Raw genomic sequence first — 25163 nt, 5'->3', positions numbered from 1 at the left:
GCAGGGCTCCAAGTTGGGGGCAGCAATCACTCACTAAGGGGGGGGGGGAAGGCACAGGCTCCTGCTGTCACTATCACACCCATCCCACCCAGTGTTCATGCTGTCCACATGCAGAAACAGCCATTAATTCCAGATCTCAGGCAGCCATCTTCAGGTGAAAGTTCCAGCTTCATGAGGCCAGGACTGCCCCTAGTTTGAACCCAAACTGGTCCGTCAACAGACCTATCCATAGCTCTTTTAGGAACTTGAGTCCGATGCTGCACGGAATTGTGGAGATATTTTGTAACTGGATTTCAAATTGTCACAGTGAAAAATGATTGTAAGAATATACTAGTATCTATTTGACTGAAACATTATATTTTAATTCTGACAATCTTCTATAAAATAAATTTAAGAAGAAACAAAGAAACAATATCTTTGGAATTTAATTCAGTTGTTTATTGTACTAAGCAATATGTATTTCTTTTATACATCATTGACACTGGGTAAGCCTTCCTTGTTTTGTACCTACCTTGGCCTCACCAGAGGTGGGAAGCTAGTGTGTGATGACAGGGAATCTGGGACCAACCACATATTGGACTTTTGCCCAGAGCCCCAGAACCACTCAGACAGCACCAGCTTCTAAAACCACTGAAGTCAATGGTCTTAGAAAAGTTATAATTCTACTTAGAATTGCACTGTTAGAACAAGGCAGAGAGTTCGGAGGTAAACTGGAAGAGTCTGTATTGTTGTCAGCTCCATTCCTAACATTGGCTCCTGTCCTGAAAACTTCTTGTTTGAAGTAATATATGTTTATCACAGTAAAACCTTTTTTAAATGACTGATTTGCCACTGTAATTGTCATAATGATGTCATAATGATGAGCTGATGTTTGGGGAGTCTATGAGAATCCCAGCAGATCTGAAGTGAGTACACAGGCATCCACTGAGTTTAACTTTAGCTACTTGTAATGAGAAATTGTGGTATAGCTTGGGGACACAATAGGCCCCTCTTGAGATCAAACCTCTCAAACATTCAGTTTTCATTATTTGTCCAAAAGCATTTGGTTTTATATTGTCTTCAAGGTGACTGGAGCATGCAATGAAAGGGTAATACTTGTAACATAAATCAACTAACCCTTGGATTATTATACAAAAGATATTTGAATGCTGCAGGTCCTCTTTTTGCCATACAAATACAGGAAAAGAAAAAAAATGAAATTTGTGAAAGATAACTTTACCTGAAACAAAAGAAGTACAATGAAACTTGGATTGGACAAGTGACCATATCAAATACTGAGGCAAACCTGAGAATCACAAGGTTCTTCTTCACACACACACCCCATATCAATGCCACATTGTTAAGATAATATTTACCATGCCAGAGTACCATGCCGCTGACTACATGTACAAAATGAGGCCTTTGTTTCTTTATTCCAACCTCTCTAAGTCTCTTCCTGCTTCTTTTAATTCCTGAGGAAAGGTTCAAAAATGACTTGTAGGATAAATGAAGGAAGCCCGTGCTTTGTATGCAGAAGATCCCAGGATCATGAAAGACCATTACCTTGGAATCGAAAGAGTCAAGCCAGTTAAATAATACTGATCTTTTCATATAGGAAAAATCTGACTCCTTGTGAAGTCAGTAGATCAGAGGAATTATGAGGGGGCCTACGTCGCCTGATGAGAATCCTTGGCAATGGAGGAATAGAGACCTGAGCTGATTCTGCACTTTGTTTTTTCCGTTGTGGAGCCTGCTGAATTCAGATTGATTTGAACCCGGGTCCTCCTCTATTCCCCCTCAATTGAAACAGAAAGTATTCTGCACTTGATTAGAGAAGCTCAGAATGGGGAGGGGTGCCAATCACAGCAGGAGTCTCTTTCTTTTCTTGAATGGGGGAGGAGAGGATTGGAGACAGCAAAGGAGAGGGGAATAACAAGAGGCAAATCTCTGCTGAGAGAAGTTAGGGCTTCTGGAGCGCAGTCACTTTAACACAAGCCTTGCAACCGGAAACCAGGAAGTCTTGATGCCCTGGCCAATCAGGGAAGACTGCTTTGCTCCAAGGCACAGAGCAGTGAGTTAATTCGAAAAAAGCATGAATCTGCACATTTACTTATGGAGGTTTTTGAAATATCGAGGCTTATATACACTCCAGGATATCGTGGGGAAAAGGTAGAGTCACCACGAATCAATCTTGCATGTTGCAGAGGGAAAATCAAAATGGAAATAAAATTCAGTGTAGATTGCAGGGATTTAGTCGATCTGGGTGTTGGTAAGAAGCCCTGTGCAAACTACACCCGGTTGCCCCAGGTTCTTGTTGAACTAACCCAGAGATATTGAACTTGTTTGTTACAAAGACCAGATCTAACACAAAAATTACTTTGTTGGGTTGGGCCATGTGTGCCATAAAATGTAATGCCGGGTACTAGAGTTATGAAATTTATAAATGACACACCTATGAAAACATCTTGACCTGGAAATGGACCTTGAGTACTGAATGCCTTAGAAACTGTATTGATGCTGCTCCTAGTTATTGTGCTGTTTTAATGAGTTAGTAATTAGAATGTTCTATGCTGCCCTATGCTGGTTTACCAAGAGGACAGTATAAACATCAAATAAATATAAATAAATAAAGAACACCAGCTGGTAAGTTCCAAGTTGGTGCATCCTCACCATGAGGCTCCATAAGGTAAAGGTAAAGGTATCCCCTGTGCAAGCACCGAGTCATGTCTGACCCTTGGGGTGACGCCCTCTAGCGTTTTCATGGCAGACTCAATACGGGGTGGTTTGCCAGTGCCTTCCCCAGTCATTATCGTTTACCCCCCAGCAGCAAGGTGGGTACTCATTTTACTGACCTCGGAAGGATGGAAGGCTGAGTCAACATTGAGCTGGCTGCTGGGATTGAACTCCCAGCCTCATGGGCAAAGCTTTCAGACGGCTGCCTTACCACAAGAGGCTCTTATGAGGCTCCATAGGTTCCCTTTAACTGAAGTAGACAAATTGCTTGGTTCAGCGAAGGTGACCACATGCCTCTTAGATCCCTGTCTATCATAGTTACTCAAATCGGGTGATCAGCAGATAGGAGGCACTTTGAGGGAGATTGTGAACCACTCCCTATCATCGGGCAAGTTCCCCGAAGGGCTTAAGGTGGCAGTGGTTTGTCCTCTGCTGAAAAAAATATCACTGGATCTGCAGGACCCAGCCAGCTACCATCCGGTTTCTTATCTTGTGTTCCTGGGGAAGGTAGTTGACATGGCTGCTGCAGACCAGACCATGGCGTTTTTGGAAGAAACTTTGGCCCTGGACCCATACCACTCTAACTTCCATCCTGGCCATGGGATGGAGATCGTACTCGTAGCTCTGATGGATGATCTCCAGTGCCAACTGGATCAGGGCAGTTCAGCCATCCTCATACTGTTAGATCTGTTGGCTGCATTTGATGTAGTCTCCCCAGCCTGGACAGGGTGCAACTTACACCTGTGCCAGTGGCCAGGAACTTGGGGGTGATCTTTGATGCCTTCATGTCAATTGTTTAAACTAAAAGGTATGACCTTGTGCTTTTGTAATAGTTTTGTAATAGTGCCCTCTTAGAACAGGGATCTCCAACCTTGTTGAGCATGCGGGTCCTTTTTAAATTTTGAGAAAGGGTGGTGAGTTCAAATGCAAAATGGCAAACATGGGAGTACTGGGCTTGGTACCTTCTGTTTCTCGCAGGCCCAAAGCTTGATGCCTCCTCGGGTTTTTTGAAGACTTCCTGCTCTGTGACATGAAGGATTAGTTCTTTGTTTGGGGAAGAAAGAGGTGGGCCACTAGGAAACCCATCAGCATGTGTCAGTTTGGAAATGCTGTCTTAGAATAAAGTGTCAGTTCTCAAATCTGTGGAAGGTTTAGATAAAATACAGATATTCTCCCCTCTCCCCAACATTTTCTGGACACAGTTCTGCATGCTAAGGTGGACTTAGTAAATCTGACAGGATTTCCGTCAACCAGCATCTTGCTATTAATGCATACTAACAAGACTACTTCTGCTCCTGTCTGGAAGGAAGGAATGAGAAGCAGCAAGATTTTTTTAAAAAACAAATTTGATAGATAGAGCCCATCATTTGCAAAATACCTCAGCAGCCCCTTTCCATGTATCAAAAGACCAATCTGCACTTCTAAGACCGGAGATTTTAATAAGTGAATTGCAAGTTCTTCACAAGGTTTTGCAAGGTCTCTTGCCCCAGGTTAATTCCTCCCCTCCACACACCCCTGGATTTTTATCTTATTTCAGTCTATTGTATGTTGCGTATAAACAGGGTAATTCAGGACTGTAGAAGATTCTTTGACCTTCCTAGTCAGCAAAAGCATCTGAGGGGCAGCTGCTTAATGGAGAAATCAAATAAAGCGACTCGCAGCCACTTTTTAAAAAGCCTATGGGGAAAACACTACACATGTAACATGCTTTTCATTTCCACATTCCAACAGCATCAACAAAATAATTGCTCAGGGGGAAACAGACCCATCAACTTACCCCCAAACAGTTGTTTCTTCTCAGCGATAGTTGAGTCTTTTTGCACTTTGTAGCATTTAAGTGGCGGGATCAAAGTCCCAGGACTTGACTTTGTCAAGGAAAACATAGCAAATGGGAGAGACAAAATAGGCAATCAGAACACTTAAAGTGCCTTAAGTACAAAAAGCTGAGTTGTGTCTCCCATCAGATTTCCCTCCTTTATGATTGATAGTTTATTGGTTTCCTCTAAGGTGAGAAAGCAGCTGAAAGGGGAATGATGGACCAGCAAACACTGGATAGCCGAACCTCAGTGCAAACTCGCACTGAACGGAAACTATTCAAAGTTTTTTTTGCTAACCTACTGAACACCAGTGTCAAGGGGGGAGGGGTTCCAGGGCCCAAGTCACCTGGAGGATCCCAAAAGCCAATGTCATGCTACATTCAGAATTTCATCTATTCTTCTGCTTATGAAGTTCTGCACTGCAGCCAATAGAGGCACAGGGAAGGCAGATCACAGTAAATAAGAATTGGTCTTACTCTGTTGGTGGGGCCTTGCTGCAGGGTTTACTATGAGGCCAAGGCCGAGGAAAACCCTTGCTTGTCAGATCCTGCTAATCATCAATCAAACCAGCACTGGAGCAAGGCAAGACCAACAAGCACAATTCATGGCTGATACAGTTATTGTCAGGATACAGCCTCCTAATAAGGTGATTGTTTTTCCCCCCAGCAATCTATTTCCTTCTTCATTTCCTTCCTCTCAGCTCCATCGTTTTGTCTTCTTAGTCAAATCTTGCAGAGGGCTGGTCCTGCTAGTGGGCTGTAGAAAATAAAACCACCATTCCTCTTTTCCATGCATTTTGCTCTATTGCTTTCATGATATGCTTTCACTTATCTGTCCCCCTTCTAATTCCCCTCCTTTTTATTTGCCAGTCTTCTAATCCCTGGCTCACAATTTAGAATGTATTCAGTGGTAGTAGTAAACAAACCCTTGTTTATATTAGGAACATAAGTTTGGCGGTGTCAATATTGCCCTGTGATCTATCAAACCAGTGAAAGGACACTTCCCTTTCTTGCCTCTACTTTCGTGCAGGTTAAAAATACAAGGGTAAATTTAATAGGAAGCATCACCCATCCTACTGCCCTAATTTCCCCTCAAGAAGAAAAAACACACCTGGGACAGGAATGTCACAGAAGGCATGACACTGATATGAATATTTGATATAGCCATGGTGGTAGAAACAATCTTAAAATGCTAACATAGAGCCCAATTTTAATTCCAAAATATCTTGGTAAATATGAAAATAATAATATTTGGAAAAAGATTGTTCGTTTGTCTACTTTTTGTTTCAGCTGACTGGGATCTACCAAAAAGCCATTTTTAATTGCATCTGAGATAATGCCTGAAATCCCTACATGGTCAGAATTGTATATTTGTCTTTTGCAACCCTGTCTACAAAATCAGCCTAAGGATGTCCTGAAACTGCATACGGGAGACAATCCCTACCTCATTTCCTTGTCTGTAAAACAAGACCATTGCTCTTCTCCTTCCCAGGTATGTTGGGAGAATAAACCAGGTTGTAAACTATTTCGTTGATTGATGATTTGCTTCAATTGTGCCCTGCCTTTCTTCATCATTCTTTTTTACATCACTCTCCTCTCCTCCGTTTTTATCCTCACAACCATCCAATGAGGTAGGTTCTGCTGAGAATGTGTGACTGGCCCAAGATCGCCCAGTGAGCTATTTTGAACATTCATAAGGTATTTAATCCCATCAGAGGCCTCAGTTAGATGAATGTGTCCTATACAAATGAACTATCTTGAGGCATAGGGTCTATATAAATACAATAAATAAATAAAATAGTGTCTTCATGGAATGGATAATAAAAATCTTCCCTATCTTTTTAAACCATTTGTATCATCAGGTCTTCTGGGAAGGGAACCATGCCTGATTCTGCATTTGAACTAGACTAGCAGGCCCCCAGTTTGCGGGAAGGCCTCTAGGCACAATGGTTAGAGGTAAGAATAACAATAATTAACAAAAGCAAAGGAGGCAGGTTCCGTGATAATTATAAGCAAAGTAATTAAGAATCAAATAAATTATATCCACACATATAATTAGAACACGGGTAAACACACTGGGCATGTGTAATGTTGGGGAAAGAAGTAGCAGAGTGCTGAGAATACAGAGAAGTGAGATATAAAATTAGCAGCCGTGAAATGTTTTCCACTTGGTTTATGCTTGTCCAGCTCTGACTGGTGTAACTTATAATTAGACTCTCTGCCTATACTAGTGTGGTTCCAAAGAACTGTGGATTAAGGAGAAACTCTAGAATTTCCCAGCACCTTGACAAGTTACAACCTGAAATGCTACACTTAGTCCATTAAAGATCCCCCCCCCCCCTTTCATGGTGACATTTTACTGCAGCTAGGGAAATTTGCCATCTCGCCATTTATCATTTTCAGGGCATGGACAGAAAAAAGAAGGTAGCTATGAAGAACACAAATAAAATGGATTGCATGTATAGAGGTGAGCTGAAGAAAGCTGATAAATATACTCCCCTGAATGTCAGCAAATGTCACTTGAGAAGCCATTTGCAGCTACCATAAGAGCCTTGTGAACCAACAAAGAAGAGTAGCAAAACCAGGCAGAATGAGCTGGGCGTGCTCACTTCCACATGAATAGGCAATGAGCACACTTAGAAGTTACACCGGAGAAGTTGTTAAACTTGATAGATGAAGCTTTTCATTCTAATCACCTTCTCATGTACCATATCCTTGCAATAAAAGACCAGAAAGGAATCAAAGAACAAAGGGGAAAGCTATGAATTGTAGGCTTGACATATTTCCTCCATTGCATTTGTTCACACTATTATAATCCTTGGCTGAAGAAATAATGTTTATTAAATCAATTTATGTCGGTAGCATGAACATGGCTGAACTTCCAGACAGGTCTCAAAAGAGAACAGCGGCATGATTGCATAGGAGACAAATAATAGCAGTAAGAACATAGTATAGCACCATCTACTGGTTGGAGGTGTTAGATTACCCCACCTCTGTGTTTGACCGTAATTTCCATATGAAAAAGTCTGTGATCAGGTTTTAAAAGTCCTCCTTATGTACATAGAACTTTTAACGTTCTATGAGTGCCATGGTGAAACATTAAAATCATTGTTTGCCATTGATAATGAGATAAAGATTGCACCCATAGCACCCCAGCAGAAGAGAGTTAGATGTTTCCTCTTTTCATCCCATGGTTCCCTGACAGGTAACTTCATTGATCATCAACTCCTTTAGCCTTCTAGATGGTGTGACCTAAGGCAAAATAAAACAAAAAAAAACAAAAGAACATCTCATAAAAGTTATACTTTCTAACAGGCAATATATTATTGTAGTTCTTGTGTTTAATATCGCACATTTAAAGTGTTCACAGTGCTTCATGCACAGTAATCCCTATAAAAACCATGTCAGATTGTCCAGTATTACTAACTTCAAATTGGAAAGTGGGTGATGAGAGAAAGAAAACAGAAGCCTGCAGAATGTTATGAGCCTATAACCGAGGGGAAGATTAATCCTGAAACTTTGTGCCTGATTGCTTACACTCTTGGCTGCTATGCCACACCAATTCTTGCGTTCTCAACATGAGTATGCCCTCATGTTGTTGACCATCTATAAATGGTTCTTTCTTTATATAACAGGATAGTGGGGTGACATGTAACATCAAAGGTTAGCCTTAAGAACAGGAGGGAAAGAAAAACAACCTTTGTAGCTATAAAATCAGAATCGAAAATTGTGTTTATACTAGACCTTAAAGATATTTAAGGTGCTGCAAAGTTTTAACAAGACTCAAGATTACTTTTGAATTACGAAGAGTTGTCCTAAGTGAATTACATGTAGTCTGTTCACATATTTACGCAGTGTAATGGCCATGTAAAAAGCACTTGAAAAAGTTACAATGTGATGGCCCTTGGCTCATGTCAAGCTTGCTATGTGTGTCCACCACAAGCTAACAGGATTTTGTTTCCTACAAGTCCTGAAAAGCACAATTTTTCCAGCACTCCCAAACATGAAATGATTCATTCTGCACATGGCTTTAAAAGCACACGTTCAGCCATCTGCAAGACAACACGTGAAAGTTTGACCTGTGGTTTCCACATGCCCAGGTACTCATATGAGTAGCTTCTTATTGCTAAGTAAAGGGCCTAAAAACATAGTATAGATCTATGGTTGAGGCCGGCGCGCAGAAGAAGATCTGGACCCCTCCCCTTGCCATTAAGCCCTATTGGGGCTATTAAGGGTGAATTAAAGTGAGAGATCAGCCCCTCTGTCCACCCTGAGGTTTTTAAATAATGATTATTATGGGGTTTTGGCCGCCGAATGAATGGATGATTTTTAGTTGATTGGCTAGTTTGATTGAAATTGTTATTTATTTTATTGGGGTTTTATTTTGTTAGCCGCCACCAGTCCTTGTGGGAGTGGTGGGATATAAGTAAAGAACAAAATATTTTCCTTAGGACCAGTGATACTTTGTCAACCCCCCACATACCTGTTCAAAACTCAACAAAAATGGCAACACATACACAAAAAAGAGTCTATTTACTCTACAGCATTGGACTAGAAGTAGAAGATGAGCTGTTTTTTAATATTCCACTTTTCACTACTTGAAAAAGTCTCATAGTGACTTACAAATACCTTTCCCTTCCTCTCCCCACAATAGACACCCTGTGAGGTGAGTGGGGCTGAGAGATCTCTAAGAGAACTGTGACTAGCCCAAGGTCACCTAGCTGGCTATATGTGGAGGATTGGGGAATCTCACTGGTTCTCCAGACTGAAATCTGTTGCTCTTAATGACTAAACCAAGCTAGCTCTCAACTAGGGAGGCATTGGTTCAAATTCTTGCTTGCCCATGAATGTCACAAGGTGATCTGGGGACACTGTGGGTCTCTCAACCTCACACTACCACACAGGCTTAGTGGGGGAGGGGAAGAGGGCTAGAGGGGAAACAATTCCATGCTACTTAGTGAACTAAATATTAAAGAATGAGTTGCAATACAACAAAATCATTATTGCCATGTGATTTTGTTTTCAAGGCTACATTCTGCATTATTTACCATTCTGTTGTACCAGTCATTTGAGGGAATGTAAGGGGCTATGGAGGAGCACATTCTTTGCATGTAGAAGGTGCTGGAGTCAGTTCTTGGGGCCATTCCGCACCAGGATCTATGTAGCAAATTGGTTTCAGAATGAAAAAACGCCATTTAAAATAGTGGAATTCATCGTTATGCATACCTGCCTTTGTAGTGGAATCCAGTTGTGTTTCTATAGTTTCCCACAGGTTTCCGGTCTCGGCAAAAATCGCTAGCCAGGAAGCGATATTGCCGAGCTTTGTCCCGCTTTCTGGAGGGTGAATCCACTTTTTGGGATTTCCCTGAAAGCGCTACAACGAAGCGCTTTTTGCGGATCAGTTTCAGGAGTGTGGCAGATTGTCAATGACGTTGTGCATAACAGCAAATTAGTAGCGATTTCAATTTGCAACCATTGTGCAATTTTGAACGAGTGCGGAATGGCCCTTAGTGTTGCCAGTTAAACCACTTTGGGATTCCCTTGGATAGTGAAAAGTGGGATATAAAAAACGTTCTCCTCAAATTCTGACATGTGATTTTGTTTTCAAGGCAATAAGCTGTTTGTAGGCCTAACTGGCTGCTGCTTCTGGTGCTGTCCTTTTCCTTTCTTCTTCAGCTGGCCCTCCTTGAAGAACCCTGTGCGGCCAATCAGCTTTCTCTAAGTGATGATGTAACTGAGAGCAAATTAAGCTATTCAGAACAGGTATTACCTGCCAGCTTACAAATACCTCAGTGATGCTATCATTTAGCCAAATCTCGTTGGCTCCATTATGACCTCAACACACTTAGGGGAAAATAAGCTTTTTAGAAGCATTTACTAAAGCAAAAGCAGACTGGGGGCTCCAACTGGCTATAAAGGGAAGAGGGACAGTGAAGGAGCTCAGACATCAAAGATGAGAGATTGGATCTAGCGTCTGTGTGGAAAACCTAGAAAGCAGAAAATACTTTTCATGGCGCAATGAAAAGGACCTGACATTTTGGCTCAGCATCAAGATAGGTGGGGCTGAGAGAGCTCTAAGAGAACTGTTCTGCGAGAACAGCTGTAAGAGACTATTATGATAGGTACAACCCAGCCACAGTTAAGTCTTGTAGTTTCCAATGGCTGAGTTCCTCTTACTGAAACTACTGGAATGCAGAGCCAAGGTAGATGTTGCATGTCATAGATGCCATGGGGGGCTTACAACAGGCCAAAAGCGGCAAGCCTCCATTGAGCTGGAGCATTGCAAGGACCCCTTTCTGATGTTGTGCAGACATGAGGGGCTTCCCCTCTGCACCATTTCCAAATCCCCAACAGCCTGGGCGTGTTATTGGTCCCATATGAAGAGATGCACATACCTTGTCCATGTACCTTAGGAAGGAAAGAGAAACTTTGGGGCAGTATTGTGCACACCAAACAGATATTTTTAGGGAAAATTGACCTTCATTGGATATAGCTAGGTTAGTATTGGGGAGGTGGAATGCTAATTAAATTGAAATGGGGTTAACAATTTAAACATATTGTACACTTTTAAGTTTTAAAAGCCAGCGGGGTTTAGTGCTTAAGAGAATCTAATCTGGAGAACTGTACATGATTCCACCCTTGTCCACATGCTGCTAGCTGGGTGACCATGAGCTAGTCACAGTTCTGTTAGGGCTCTTATTGCAGAGCAGTTCACATGGGTATCTGTTGTGGAAAAAGGAAGGGAAAGGTGTTTGCAAACCACTTTGGGTAGTGGAAAGCAGGGTATAAAAACCCGCTCTTCTTCTTTCAAGATGTAATAACATATCATGAATTGTATGGACACAATGTATGTATATATGAGCTTGCTTGTTGCTGTTATCCAATAATGATGAAAAGGCATGTGCAGCGATACACCCTTTTCCTCAGAGCATGAGAATTCCAAAGCATGCCATGCCTGAAATGTCTTCCTGATTTGTCTCAGTGACAGGAAACCAACCAATGCAGTCCTTCCTTTGCATGAATGGATTGCACCCTTGTGGAAATGAATGAGAGTTTCCATGTGTGATGGAGCTCTTGATGTGTATACTGCGCCCTAAGAACATGGTGGATGACAAGGACTGTATGGTTTGTCGGTGACTTGTTGCGCATGTTTGTCTTTTCTGACCAAGAAGCAAACTGCGTTTCAATAGTGGGTGAGGAAGACAAAATTAGGCTGTGTATATTTGGCTTTCATGGTCAAATATTGTAATGCTAGCTAACTAGAAATCTTTCCCATTAACAGGTTCCTTTGGTTTGTATTTGGTATGCATTGGTTTTTGTATGTCATTTCTTTTGAGGCCTCATTGACATTCAATATGGCAAGCTTCCTTTGAAACATATTTATAAAATAACTACAGTATAATTAAACCAACAAAGCCATCTTTTAAAGAAGCTTAATAGCTCATTTTTTCCACCCTGTAAATTCGTTTTATTTTTTTCAAAAAGGGGAAGAAATAGTCCTGCCTCAATTTGGTTGTTCAGTTTCCTTGGCTTTTCTAATTCTTCTTTGCATCTTAAATCTGCGCATTTCTAATTTTTTGACAACTATTGATTATTAATAAAGTGCTTGTGAAAGATATGCTTCATAGCTTCTTCAACAAGAATAATTTTCATTAATAGGAAGTGTAACATATCTTGACAGATACAATGTATAAAACACACTCCTCCCCCCCCACTCCGCCCTTCTTAATCGTTAATGTTGTGGCAGTGAATACACAGGAAGTGGCTCAACAGATATGGCAGGTAATAATCAGAGTGGATGCTGTTTTATAAAATGTAACTAAAAATATTTTAATGATATAAAAGCAATAGATAAATAAAAGCAATTACGTTTAATTTGGCTTTCAGCTTGTGAGCAATTTTTTGTTAGCTTTAATAATGGAGAAAGCTCATGCAGAAGGACTAATGGTACATTCGGTGTTGCCACTATTCATCAGGGCTTCTAAGTAGTACTTAGCCTGGGATATTTCCCAAGTAAAGGTAAAATATACTTAGGGAGGGAACCTGGGACAATAATGCATTTGCAAATATTCCTCAAACCATGCAAGTGGATGGCATTCTTCTCAGGTGTTTGCAAATGTTGCCACCGATGGAAATAACGGGAAAGCTTTGTAAAGATAAACAAAGACCGCATTCACATGATGGAGAGCGAACAGTATTGGGGAGGAGTTCCTCAGAGAAGTATGCCTGCTTCCATCCTCTTTGAACACTCTTTATGCATATGAGCAGACGGCCTATATTTTCTTCTAGGAGCAACTGTCCACTGAAGCCAGGAGGAGGCACTGCAAAAGTTCTGCGCAGGATAGAGGGGGCGGACTAAATTTGGACAATACACTGATCCTAGCCAGTTGTTGCTGGAATATTTCCTGGCAGAAATGTTCAGTGCTGTCACTTCTGGGCAGCCATCTGCTGGGAAGTCGTCCTTCTGAGGGCATATGGAAGTGAGCAGGAGCCGTGGAAGGGCACAGCTATGCATGGCTCTTTTTCATTTCAGCTGCATTTGTGCAGGGGGACATCCTGGTAGGCAGCATGCCTTCTGGCAATGCTAGGAAAAGGTACTGAAGTCAAGTGTCCCATCCCCCCCAACCCAAAGGCTCCTTTTCTCCACACTGGCTAACGTCTGCAGCACTAAACACTGTTGGGGTGGGAAATTATTGCACCCTGTGGACATTATTCAGCATTATATCCTCTCTCAGACCCATTGTTTACATCCAGCAACACCTTCACCAAACCATCTTTCTGTGTTAGCATGATTTCCCGATATTGTTTTGAATAGGAATAGACCTTCCCCTTCTGGAAGGGCAGAGACCTCCTCTCCTTGTGTTGCCCCACGGCAGGATATTTGGCTGTTGGGCTGGGTGTAGTGCCAAGAGTTGGGGGAGGAGGGGCGTGAAGAAGGGGGGTCATGTTGCCAGCAGTGGGAATGCACGGGAGGGGAAGTAAGCTGCCACTATTTATTTTAATACACTTCCTATATTGCCTAATGAATTTAGTTTATTAACTTCTATTATGCTTTTAAAAACTTAATTAATCTAACAAACAAATTTCATTTCCCTAACCAATTAATCTGCTCCAAGGGAGCCAGCCAAACAACTCAAACACCTTAATCCGCTGGCAATCTTAAAAATCAAAAGAACGAAACCCTAGCTAGTCAGAATGCTGAAGCCGCCCTTAACATTTTCTTAAATTCATTCTCTTGCAGAAACCATAATCCTTAGGCTCCTCCTACTGTAGAAATACAGTAGACATTATTGTTAGATTCATTATTTAAAATTGTTACCAAGGTTACAAATTACCATCACTGTGAGCAACAGGTCCCTCTGAAGCGGTATCGTTACAGATTAACTGTAATGTGTAGGATTATAATAAAAGGCATGAGGGATTAGGTGCAAGGGGGGAAATGTCAGTAATAACTCAGATACATCCAGTGTATGTTGTGCAGGAGTTGGCTAAAGCCAGGCTTCCAGTGCTTATAAGGAGCATGTGTGTGTGTGTGTGTGTGTGTGTACAGGGGATGTTAAGCATTTCTAAAGACCTGTTTTCTTTACAGTGGGCAAAGCTGCTGCAAACTTCCATAGCAGGAAAACAAGGATCTCGATTGCTTCTGTTAAAGGGTTCTTGAAATATTATGTGCTGTCGTGTTATCTTCCTGACAGGCAAATCTGTCCCAATGATGTCGCAGAGGGCACAGTGAAAGTAGATAAAATTATGCCGGGCCTGCACTTATCTAATGTCACAATGCTGCAAGAAAGGTTTGGAACACCTGTGTGTGAGAGACAAGTGCAAACACCCCCACCCCGCCATCCAAATATGCCCACATCCTTAGCTATGAACTGGTTATTTTCTTTTGATTTCAGAGGGAGCCTCCTTAAACAGAATGAAATTTCCTGTTTGCTTGTGTGCGATTTTGGTCACAGTAACTGCACTAAGGCACAGTCTTGTATTTTATGGTTGGTGCACTGGGGAGATGTGATGCTCTGGAACTCACATTCTCGCCCTATATGCATTGTCAATAATTTCGGCAGAGTTTTAGCATAAGTGTTTAGTAACGCTAGTAATTATTAAAGTCACATAATGTTCAATAGTAATTTATTGCTTGGATTTTCAACCCACCCTTTCTCTAAGGAGTGTCTGGACCATTTGACTTTTCTGCGTTTTTGTTGTTGCAACCACTTCGTGAGGCAGCTAGACTGAGAGACAATGACTGGCCTAGGTTCACCCCTAGCAGAGGGTTTGTACTCAGGTCTGCCGGTTTCCGGTCCCAGCCAGTACACCATAGGAGTTCCACAGTGCTCTTGAGAGGTTGAAGACACAAAATAAACTCACGACACCTCAAGATGGCATAGTGAGGGGTGGTATATAAACTGAATGAATAAATAAATAAATCTGCATAATCCTAAAACAAATGAAACATCAGGTGGGGCAACTATTCAGTCATCAAATGCACCATAGAAAAAAGGGTTCCCATACTACTAGGGGGAATGACAGTGGAAGGAATTGGTCTTGCACTGTTACCACCTGCCTATGTGCTACTATGTAGCTTAAAATAAACTTTTCACAATATTTTGATATTCATTTGTGGGGCAAAACCAAAATGCAGTTTTATAGGACCATGGAATCATCAAGAGTTGGATTTGACTGGATGGTTGACAACAACAAGTAATTGTCACCTCAAAAAGTAAAGAGAGAAAAGTTTGGTTATGTTCTTAACTCCAGAATAATATACAGCTCACAAATCTCAGAGACAGTTAATGCAATCATATGCAGAGTGACTTCAGTATTAGCTAGTGGTTAAAGTGTTAGACTAGGATCTGGAAACCTAGGTTTAAATCCCCATTCTGCCGTGGAAGCTGCTGGATTATGTTGGTCCAGTCATACTTTCAATTTAAGCTACTTCACAGAGTTGTTGGGAGGATAAAATGGAGGGGAAAATGTTATATGCCACTTTGGATCTTCACTGGGAGAAAAAGTAGGGTATAAATGAAGTAAACAAATTATAGAATTCAATAGGTTTAGACTCGATTAACTCTGCATAGGATCTCACTGTTAAGAAATCCCAGCAGTTCACATACATATCAATATGGGAGGAATATGCACCTTCCCCCTTTGTGCATTGCGCCATAAGCATTGCATGGTGCATTGCACCACCTGGCTCCAGTAGTGCCCTCTCCCAAGTGCATAGTAACAGGAAGGCCCAACGCATTAGAGCACCATCTAGACCAGTGGTCCCCAACCTTTTTATCACTGGGGACCACTCAACGCTTGACAATTTTACTAAGGCCCACTGCCCTAACGCTCTCTGACTTTGGTCGCTATGGTAATGTTTAAACATCCCTTCAAAATAAGATATAGACGCGCCACAACAATGAACATAAGGAACATTTTATTTTCATGGAAATTTTAACTCATGACAATGACAAATGAATGGGAACCCTGAGCTTGTTTCTCTGCAACGAGATAGTCCCATGTGCACCTGCCAGATCATGGATGAAGTAAAGGGCTGGTGAGGGGAGGGAAGGCGTCCTTCACGGCCCACCTCCAGTTAGTCAAAGGACCACATGTGGTCTGCGGCCCACAGGTTGGGGATCGCTAATCTAGACTTCAGTGAGCATGAGCCAGGTATACTTAAGCAGGCATTTAAAGACAAACAGATGGCAGTCATACTTAAGACTAAACTGCCAGAGCATTATGTTGCCAGGATCTTCTTGGGATTTGTAAGCAAAGTCATAGACTTTTCTGTTGGATGAAGAAAAGAGCTGTTTTTGTATACCCCTTTTTTACTACCCAAAGGAGTCTCAAAGTGGCATACAATCGCCTTCCCTTCTTCTCCCCACAGCACACACCCTGTGATGTAGGTGAGACTGAGAGCTCTGAGAGAACTGTAACTGGCCCAAAGTCACCCAGCTGGCTGTAGGTGGAGGAGTGGGGAATCAAACCCTGTTCTCCAGACAAGAGGCTATCACTCTTAACCAATGCACCAAGTTTGCTCAGATGGGAGGATAACCTAGCCCACCTCATTTTCTTCCCCCCACCCCCTACAGAGAGAGAGAGAGAGAGAGAGAGAGAGAGAGAGAGAGAGAGAGAGAGAGAGAGAGAGAGGCATGGCAGTCTGTAGACAAGATGTTCAGCCACATACCACCCTAACCTTCAATCCTGAATCACTTCTGTAATAATCCCCATACTGGTGAATAGGCAACAAACCAAAAATGTAAGAAGCAAAATCTGATTAAAGCATCAGCTATTGCCTGCTAATGGAAAGGGGTGCCTGTAGGAATAGGGAAGGAAAACATACATAAATGCCTACTGTTAAGTGGGGGGGGGACAAAATGTAGAGGGGGAAAAATATCTTCAAAACAATAGTAACCTTCCTTCTTTAAAAGGCAAAAGAAGACAAAGGGTGTCTACAGCTGGTACAGGATTCAAAGCAATTCTGGAACAACAAGCCTGTAAAGCAGGTCCCAGCAGTTGGTGGTGTTGATTTGTTGCAGCAAAATCGACAAGGAATCTGGGGGGTGGCAGCTAATGCTGGTATGTTAGCATTTAGCCAGAAATCACCAAGGCCCCACAAGACTTATCCTTTTTCTCCCTTCTCCCCATGAAAAGCAAATATTGCGGGGGGGGGGGGGCGAGGCGACAGGAGATCCCAAGTCAGGTTGGTGCAGAGAGCAATCTCCACTTCTGCTCAGCATCCTACTGGGCCTGATTCAGTGGGATTTGCCATCAGGAGGAGCTCTGGGGACTGCATTGTAACAACCCCCCTACACACACACACACACACACACACACACACACACACACGTCTCTTTAACAAATGACCCTAACGGGAGAAAAGTCTTGAAAAATGGGTGGAACCCTTCGGCCCCCCGAGCCTCTTCCCCAGCCAGGCATCCGGAGCTGGAGGGAGGGGAGAGCAGAGGGGCTCTCTGGCTTGTTCTCCCGGGGCGCTGGCCCGCCGGGCGTTTGATGTGGCTCGGCCTGCCCTCCTGGCCTTCCGACGGCCGCGGGAGGAGGGCTGACCCTGAGCTAAAGAAAGGCCGCCTTGAGCCAGGCTGGGGGGGGGGGCGGCGAGCGAGTGAGCGAGTGGGGGCCCTGGCTTGGTCATGAACTCGGCCGACTTCCCTCTTCCAAGGGCTACTTTTAGATGAACTTGGGCGGCTCCCCACGCAGGCTTGGCCGGGGGAAACTTCGCCTTTGGCTCCCTCCCCAGCCAGGCCGCGGTCTGGAGCTGGGCGGCTGGGTGACGCACCAAGTGCGGCCTTGTTTTCCTCCGCTGGGCCGTCGGGGGAGCCTGGAAAAACAAACACGGCCGCCTCGCCTGAGAGCGGCAGGCCGCAGAAGAAAGCCGGGCACTTCCGCTGCCGGGAAGGAAGGGAGGAAGGAAGGAACCCGGGAGCAGACAAAAGAGGGCCTCGCGGAGGAGGCGCCTAACCCTCCGCTGAACCGGCGACCTCTCCGTGGACACCACAGCCCGGGCCTGGCCAAGGACCGCGGGGCACAAGGGCCGCGGCCTCGGCCTCCCCTGGCAGGAGCCCCACCCAAACCATGCCCGACCGGGGCTCCGGGGAGGCCTCCTCCTCGGCAGGCCCGCGGTAGTCAGAGAGACGGCCTTCGCTGTCCATGCACTCAGGGGGGCTGGCGCTGCTCGGGCCACCTTCCAGGGAGCCCCGGCCGGCCGCAGTGGGCCCGTGGGAAGAGCACCGAGCCAGATGGACGGACTGCCAGATGAGGTGGGAGCTGCCTGCCTGTCCCCATCCCGTCGCCGCGGCCGCCCTTCTCACCAGAGGCGGGTGGGATGTGGGTCCCAAATCAGAAGATCGCCACTCTTCCACCCGCAGGCAGCCGCTTCCATATGAATGAATGAATGGGGTCTTCTGCGGCCCCCGACTTTAGCAATGAAGATCCTTGCACAGGGCGACCATGTCACTCCCCATCGAGGAGCCCATACCGGCCAGCCGGTCCACGAGCGATCAGGATGATGAGCATTTTCCTAGACAGCTATTCTGTTCCCCCAGTTGCCATTTCCCATACCCAGATGCACGTGGGTCCTGACAACCTCCCTGCGTTATTTCTCCCACCCCCCAGGCGATATGGCGTGCAGAAGTCTGTCAGGTAAAAAGTCCAGTCCTGCATGCTGGACACTGCAAGGGTGGGTAAAAACAAATTATAAGGTGGCGTCCCTCTTGCAAAGACAGTGAGAGGAGGGGAGAGCTCACGAGCAAGTGGGGGAGCTGTGCAGGAATTGAATTCCTGATCTAAAAACATTTGCAGGGGAATCAGCGTCTAATCGCCTCCTGATGGCTGGACTGGGAAAGAATGGCTTCGGGATTTGACCACTGGCTTTCTCGTTGCGTTTCTCATGGGTGAATCGCATGAGAGCGGTGGTTCTCGTGGCTCCCCCCCCCCCTCATTTGGAGAAAAGCCATGGCCGGTACGGGTTGAGGAAGGGGAAGGATGACCAAAGCCAGGCAGCGAGTCATTGGCAGCAGCGAGGAGAAAACCTGGCCGCGGACCATCCGCACTGACCAAGGACAACGCCAGAATTGAACTAAAACCCAAGTTGGCAAATGGAAGCCCGAACTGATGTCGGGTTGAGGAAACTACATAGCAAAGCATGATGATTTGGGGTGTTTATTATTATTATTATTATTATTATTATTATTATTATTATTATTATTATTATTATTATTATTATTATTATTATTATATGCCATAGAGGCTTCTCTTAATTAGAGGCCTCGAACCATCCTTTATTTGCTTGCGGGTCAGTAAGGCAGCAGGCCTGCCATTCTGTATCCAACCCGCCCTATGAACCCTCCCTAGAAATGGAGCCACTGCACTCAATCGGGGCTTGCTGGGAGTCCAGTTGCCCGGGATTCATGAACAGTGGCTCCTTCCGCAGCTTCGGTGACACGTGGAAGTGGATTGGAGCTAGCGCCTTTGTTCCCAGCGCCCTCTTCCTCCGTATATTCGGTCTGTATCACTCAATGTGCAGAATTCCCCAGCCACCACCTGTCACAATGCCCTTGTGAGGTAGCTCTGGCGGAGAGCGAGGAGACCCAGCTTAGTGTAGTAGTGATGAGGAGTGTGGACTTCTAATCTGGCTAGCCGGGTTTGATTCCACACTCCCCCGCATGCAACCAGCTGGGTGACCTTGGGCTCGCCACAGCCCTGAGAAAGCTGTTCTGACCGAGTAGTGATATCAGGGCTCTCTCAGCCTCACCCACCTCACAGGGTGTCTGTTGTGGGGAGAGGAAAGGGAAGGCGAATTGTGAGGCTGCGGAGGAGGCAAGAGGAAGATAAGCAGGGTGCAGTTCCAGAGTCTACCCGGTGCCCTGTGCCCTCGTTCTGGGCGTCACCACCACGGGAGGTGCCTCTTGTCAACAGCTGTTCCTCATCCATCTTTCATGATACAATCAGATAATGCGCCCCCTCCCACCACCACCCACCTTCTCAATGATGCCCTGTACACATTTTCAAGACATTTTGACATCTGTCTCGGTGCCTGCGATTAATTTGGTGGGCCCCAGAGTGCCAAAGGAGACACGGAAATGCTTGGAGGGCGGGGAGGTGGGGCAACCCTGGACACGCTTACCAGGCAGTCAAGTCCCAGCAAATGCACCTCCGGCTTTCTTGCTAGAGATTAACTCTGGTTGCAAAGCCGCCGGGCACATGGATCTGGCGCACTGAAGGGGCTTTTCCGTCCACTTAAGCATGCGCGGGATCGGGGACTAAGTCGGTGGCGAAGAATTGAAGCCGCCGGTCCCCGGGAGGGCGTTGCTTCAAAGGTTTGCCGAGCCCCACGGAAAGCAGTAGGACTGGCTTCCGAAGGCGCGGCCTGGTCTCCTCTGGGAGGGTTTGGGAACGAGCCTTCTCCTCCCCGAACGGCTGCCCCTCCCCCTCCCCAAGAAAGGCCCAGTGGGAAATCCCGGGGGGGGGGGCAAGCCTTTTGGTTCCACAGCTTCTCTGCGTCTCTTGCTAGCATAGGCGCCACAGGGCATTTCGCAGCACAAACCCACTAGGCAGGTTGACTCGGACGTAAATGCCGCCCCGGTTGGACAGTCGGGGACTGTGGAGCAGACCCGGAGAGGATTGGGGGGGGGGTGTCCTTGCTGCATCGTGGCCTTCCTGAAGCCATTGCTGATCTTATCTGAGGGGGCAGGCTGAGCAGGAGAGAAGGGAGTTCTCCTTAGACCAACCACCCTCCGAAACTGCAGGGAGGGGAATTTCCAAACTTTGCACAGAGCTTGGAGAAACAAGGCAGAATGGAAAGGGGGGGGGGTGTCCATTCTCTTCTTTCTACAATGGTCTCTGTAAAGCTTTATATCTTGGAAGTATTGTGGGTTTTAAAAAGTTCAGGTGTGAACAAGCCACGTGGCAGGACCAACATATAAACACGATAGCAGCCTGCTCACAAAATTTGGTTAGGAAAACATGACATGTCTCTCTCTACCCCCACCCCCCTTTGCCTGAACACTGCGAGTCTTGGGTTCTCTGGGCCAGGATGCGGAGAACTGGCTGCTCCTCCGCCCTGAAATCACAAGGTGGCCTTTGGTGGGCCTCTCTCTTTCTCTCTGGCATAGCACCGGTCCTCCCTTTTTCTACGCCATAGGCATAATAGTACTGACCTACCTTACAGGGGCGTTGTTGAGATGTTGACTCTCAGAGCCCTTTAGCTCTTGCTTTGATGCTTAGAGTCGGAGCAAAGCCACTTCCAGTCCGCCTCAGCTCCACAAGTACTGTTTGGCCACAATCCTATGCCCTGCCACACAGGTAGCAGGCCTCCTTGCCTGGTTCTTTGCATATTTCCTCGGGAGGAGATCTCAAGCGTTTCAACGGAGAGGGGGCTCCTCTTGCTAGCGAGCACAGACATGGTATCGGGCTGCACATTGCCTGGGGATCTCGCGGTTTTCTGGGATTTGCAAGGAAGAGTCTTGTACATGAGACTCCCGCCGGAAGTTAGAAGGCCAATATCGCCTCTGGATGCTCCGAGAGGAGCCAGCAATCAGCCAGATCGCCAGGTCCCCCCCCCCCAAACGCCCCAGAGACTCCTCTCACCATTAAACAAGCGGCATGTCCTTGGCAAATAAATTCAGTAGAAGACTTTTTCTGTTATGGCTCATTTCTCTCTGCTTGACTACACACACCTGTCACTGAGGGACCAAAATCACACGACTTTGATGAAGAAGTGAGCCTTTTCCCTGCGATCCACGAACATCTTACTCTCAACCCTCCCCTCCCCCGGAATTTAGCTAACCTTAGCTTGAGGTCAGTGGCTGGTAACATGCGGCAAGTCCTCTGTAATATGGCTTAAGGAAGGTATTTGAGAAAAGGGCTCCTTTCTTTTCAGGGAGCCCATCTCTGCGAAAACTAGCTCTTTTGTGTCTGTTTCCTGGCCTTAATCCCTTTTCGTATTTTTAAAAAACTTTCCCCTAAAGTACCAGCTGTTGCCCATACTCCATAGAGAGAGCAAGTCAAATGCATGAAGGAGAAGCGGGGGCGGGGGCGGGGGTGGGGGTGGGAGTGGGAGTGGGGTGGGGGTGAGGAGAGAAGCAGCTTTCTTTCAGCCCTTTGGCCTGTGAAAGAAAACCCAGCCGCGCTTTGACTCTGTCCGGGTGTCGGGGGGGGGGGGGGATTCACCTGCAGAAAGTAGAACCTGCAACTTCACATTTCTAGTTAAATTCACCCTGACTCTAGATTCTCTGAATGTTCATTCCGTCTGCCCCCCCCCCGCCCCTCCAAAAGTCCTCAAAAGAATTCACTTGAAACTGCCAAGAGAGGGAAGAGGTTGCAAGCAAAATAGGGAGGTGCTTTGTAAAAAAGCTTAGAAAATATTTCTAATTATCAAAAAAATTACCTGTTAGGGAAAGAATATATGCGAGCACCGTATTTACATTCCAAGATGGGTTGGTTTACCGTTTCAGAGTCCCTGTTTGCACATCTGGGAGCCTAAACACCCAAGTCGCGACGACTCCGTAATTTCAATAAGAATCTGGGCTCGGCCCAGCCTAAGGGAAACCCTTTGAATCTCATTGGTTTCAGTGGGAGAGTTAAGCGCAAATCTCTCCAAATAAAACATGCCCGGCGTAATGGTAAGCAGGTTTACGCTGAACTCAAGTCCCATGGACTTCCATGGGATTTATTCCTTAATGTCATGCTTGAAGCTTGGCTGGATCGTGGCCCCTGTTTTTAACAACCATGCAGCCGGTTGCACCCTTTCAAATTCCACGTCTAAAAGCTGGTAACCTGTCTCAGTATCATATTTATTATCTGATCCATCAGTAGCTTGTCTTGGGGAAAGTCGCTATGGAGCTGTGTTTGGTTCAGCCGCTAGCTGACCCAGCAAGAGGTACCATCGAGTCCATTCATTTCCCTTTGTGTATCAAAATACAAGCTCGGCATGGAAAAGGAAGCATGGCTGCTTTAGCCCAGACTTGCTTGGAAATGTCCCCCCGGCTTTCAGCCGACACCCCCAACTGAGCAATGGGACGGAAGAGAAAAGCTGTGTAGTGTGAGGGGGGGGGGGGAATTAGAGAATGGCAAAAAAAAGATGACCGGGAAACTGAATCTTATGGAGAAGGTAGATAAGACATGCTTGGCACACAACGCACTAGGTGTGCTGGACCTTGCTACAAGATGGACATCTTAAGTGGCTTTTAGAAGGGAAAGCGTCTACAGATAGGGCTTACAGTGATAGATGTCAGGGGCCAGGAGCCGCGGAGGGAGGGCCGTGTTCTGTGCCTTCCATGGGGATTGCCCAGGGCATGTAATTGGCCACTGTAAAAAAAGCAGATGCTGAATTAGATGATCCCTTAACCTACTCTAATACGGCTCTTCTGACCTCCCATCCCTTGGATAATGCACTTTCAATGTACTTTAGATGTTCCGGTTTTGACAGGAAATTGCACAGGAAAATCCAGCCGCAAAAGCACACTGCTTCTTCGAAGTAAGGATACTAGAATAAACAGGCAGGTAAATGAGAAGAAAACATTAGTTCTACACCTGTGCCTTAAGAAAGGTAAATAAAGGCAATATATGCAGCTCTATAAAGCAAAGAAATTATCCCTTTTATCTAAACACAGGATCGTGTTGAGGTCCCCAGAGGGCAATCAAAGTCAAGGGCGTGCAAGAGTGGACAATCTAGACAAGCGTGCAAAGGGAGCAACCAGATCCACAAGCCAGTTAAGCAGGAGGATTTGTCTTCAATGGCCTTAAATCGGATTAAAGGACAGTCTGTAAATTGCTTGTGTGCAACATATGGTGCACAGCTGGATCAGACAACTGGAAGTCGCTTGGTTGTTTCATTCCTATCCCAGGTAAGAGCACTTTGACTGAAGGCAAATCCCGCCAATTTCCTCCCAATGGGACTCGCTTTGCAAATGTAAAACTCAGAGTAATCTTTGGAAGTAACCAACTGCTGGATTTAGAAAGTGACTAAAAAGATAAATGCATTCTGAAGCTAGTGGAACTGATCTAACCAAAGCACGTCTCTGCTGCAATCATGTGGGCATTTACTTGGATGTGAGCCCCACCGATTACTCCTTGTGTAAACAGACATCAGACCTAGCTCCCCTTAATGCCTCTTCAGAAGTTAATTTGTGCCCCGCAAGGGTTTAACCATCAAAGGGTGGGGGAGTATCTAAAAGGGCTTGGCGTTCAGAATCTGGGCAAAGGGGGGGGAATTAAAGTGTTTGGGGGAGTTTGCAAGAATTCCATCTCGATCTTCACATCTATTTCCAAGTTAATTCCCAGTCATTGCACCGGAGTTTACCTCCAAGTAGAAGCCTTATGATGGGAATTTCAGCAGGGGTCTTCCCAGGCAGGTGGATAGCGAGAAGGTGGGCCTCCTGAATCCCCAGAATGGTCCTGCTGTAATCCGGTCGCGGCTAAGAACTGCCTTCCCGCCCCACTGAGCAGCGCTTCCCCCAAAGGATGTGTTGAGGGTGGCGCGTGTCTCTGCAAGGGAATGCACCAGCCCACTGTGGTTTCCTGGGTGGGGGTGAATGCCAGGGGAACCTCCTGTAAAGTCTGAAGTTCGCGTCTGCTCATGTCCTCTTGGACAAGCGGTTGGTTTTCTCGGGCCTGAGCAGGAGCCTGGGTGGCAGCCCCACTCCCTTCCAGTCCTGCCTCTCCATCAGTGGCCAAGCAAATCCCCTGGATTTCAAGAGAAATTCCACTCGGTGCCGTAGAGTTACCTCGGCAAAAGAACCCGCGCCCAGAGGGGCACGTCAGATTTGTGGCGGGGGGGGGGCCCTTTTCCAAAGGGCGGCCAGAGAAAAGGCTGCATAAACCTCAGCCGGGCGCGGCAACACCTGTCGGCAGGAGAAAGGGCACCGGGGCCACTTCCCATTGGCCATGAACCCCGAGGACCTGCGCCTTCGGACCCCCGGCCTCTGGCCTTTCTCTTCTGACCTGCAGGCCTTCAAGGGTGTCCGCATTAGATCTGTCAAGGCCCGCACTAGCCCCCCCTCCCCAGGAAGAACGGAGGGCCTCCCCCCCCCCCCCGACTTCCTTCTCCCCGTGGATTGCGCTCTATCCAAAGAGGGCAAAGAGACGAGAATTGCCTTCGACAGACGCTGCTCACTCGTGAATAACAGGT

At 45.8% G+C, this 25163-nt stretch overlaps 1 long non-coding RNA gene across 1 annotated transcript in view; it reads right to left on the bottom strand.

Moving 5' to 3' along the window:
- Positions 1–6523: 6523 nt before the first annotated feature.
- Positions 6524–25163, bottom strand: part of LOC143837456 (uncharacterized) — a 33535-nt gene continuing 14895 nt past the window's right edge. Inside the window, exon 2 of the long non-coding RNA XR_013230982.1 lies at positions 6524–7780. This is a non-coding gene — a long non-coding RNA (uncharacterized LOC143837456). The remainder of the gene's footprint in view (positions 7781–25163) is intronic.

This window comes from Paroedura picta, chromosome 1 (genome assembly GCF_049243985.1).
Source record: "Paroedura picta isolate Pp20150507F chromosome 1, Ppicta_v3.0, whole genome shotgun sequence".
Lineage (NCBI taxonomy): Eukaryota > Metazoa > Chordata > Lepidosauria > Squamata > Gekkonidae > Paroedura > Paroedura picta.
This window is presented reverse-complemented; position numbering and strand designations above follow the sequence as displayed.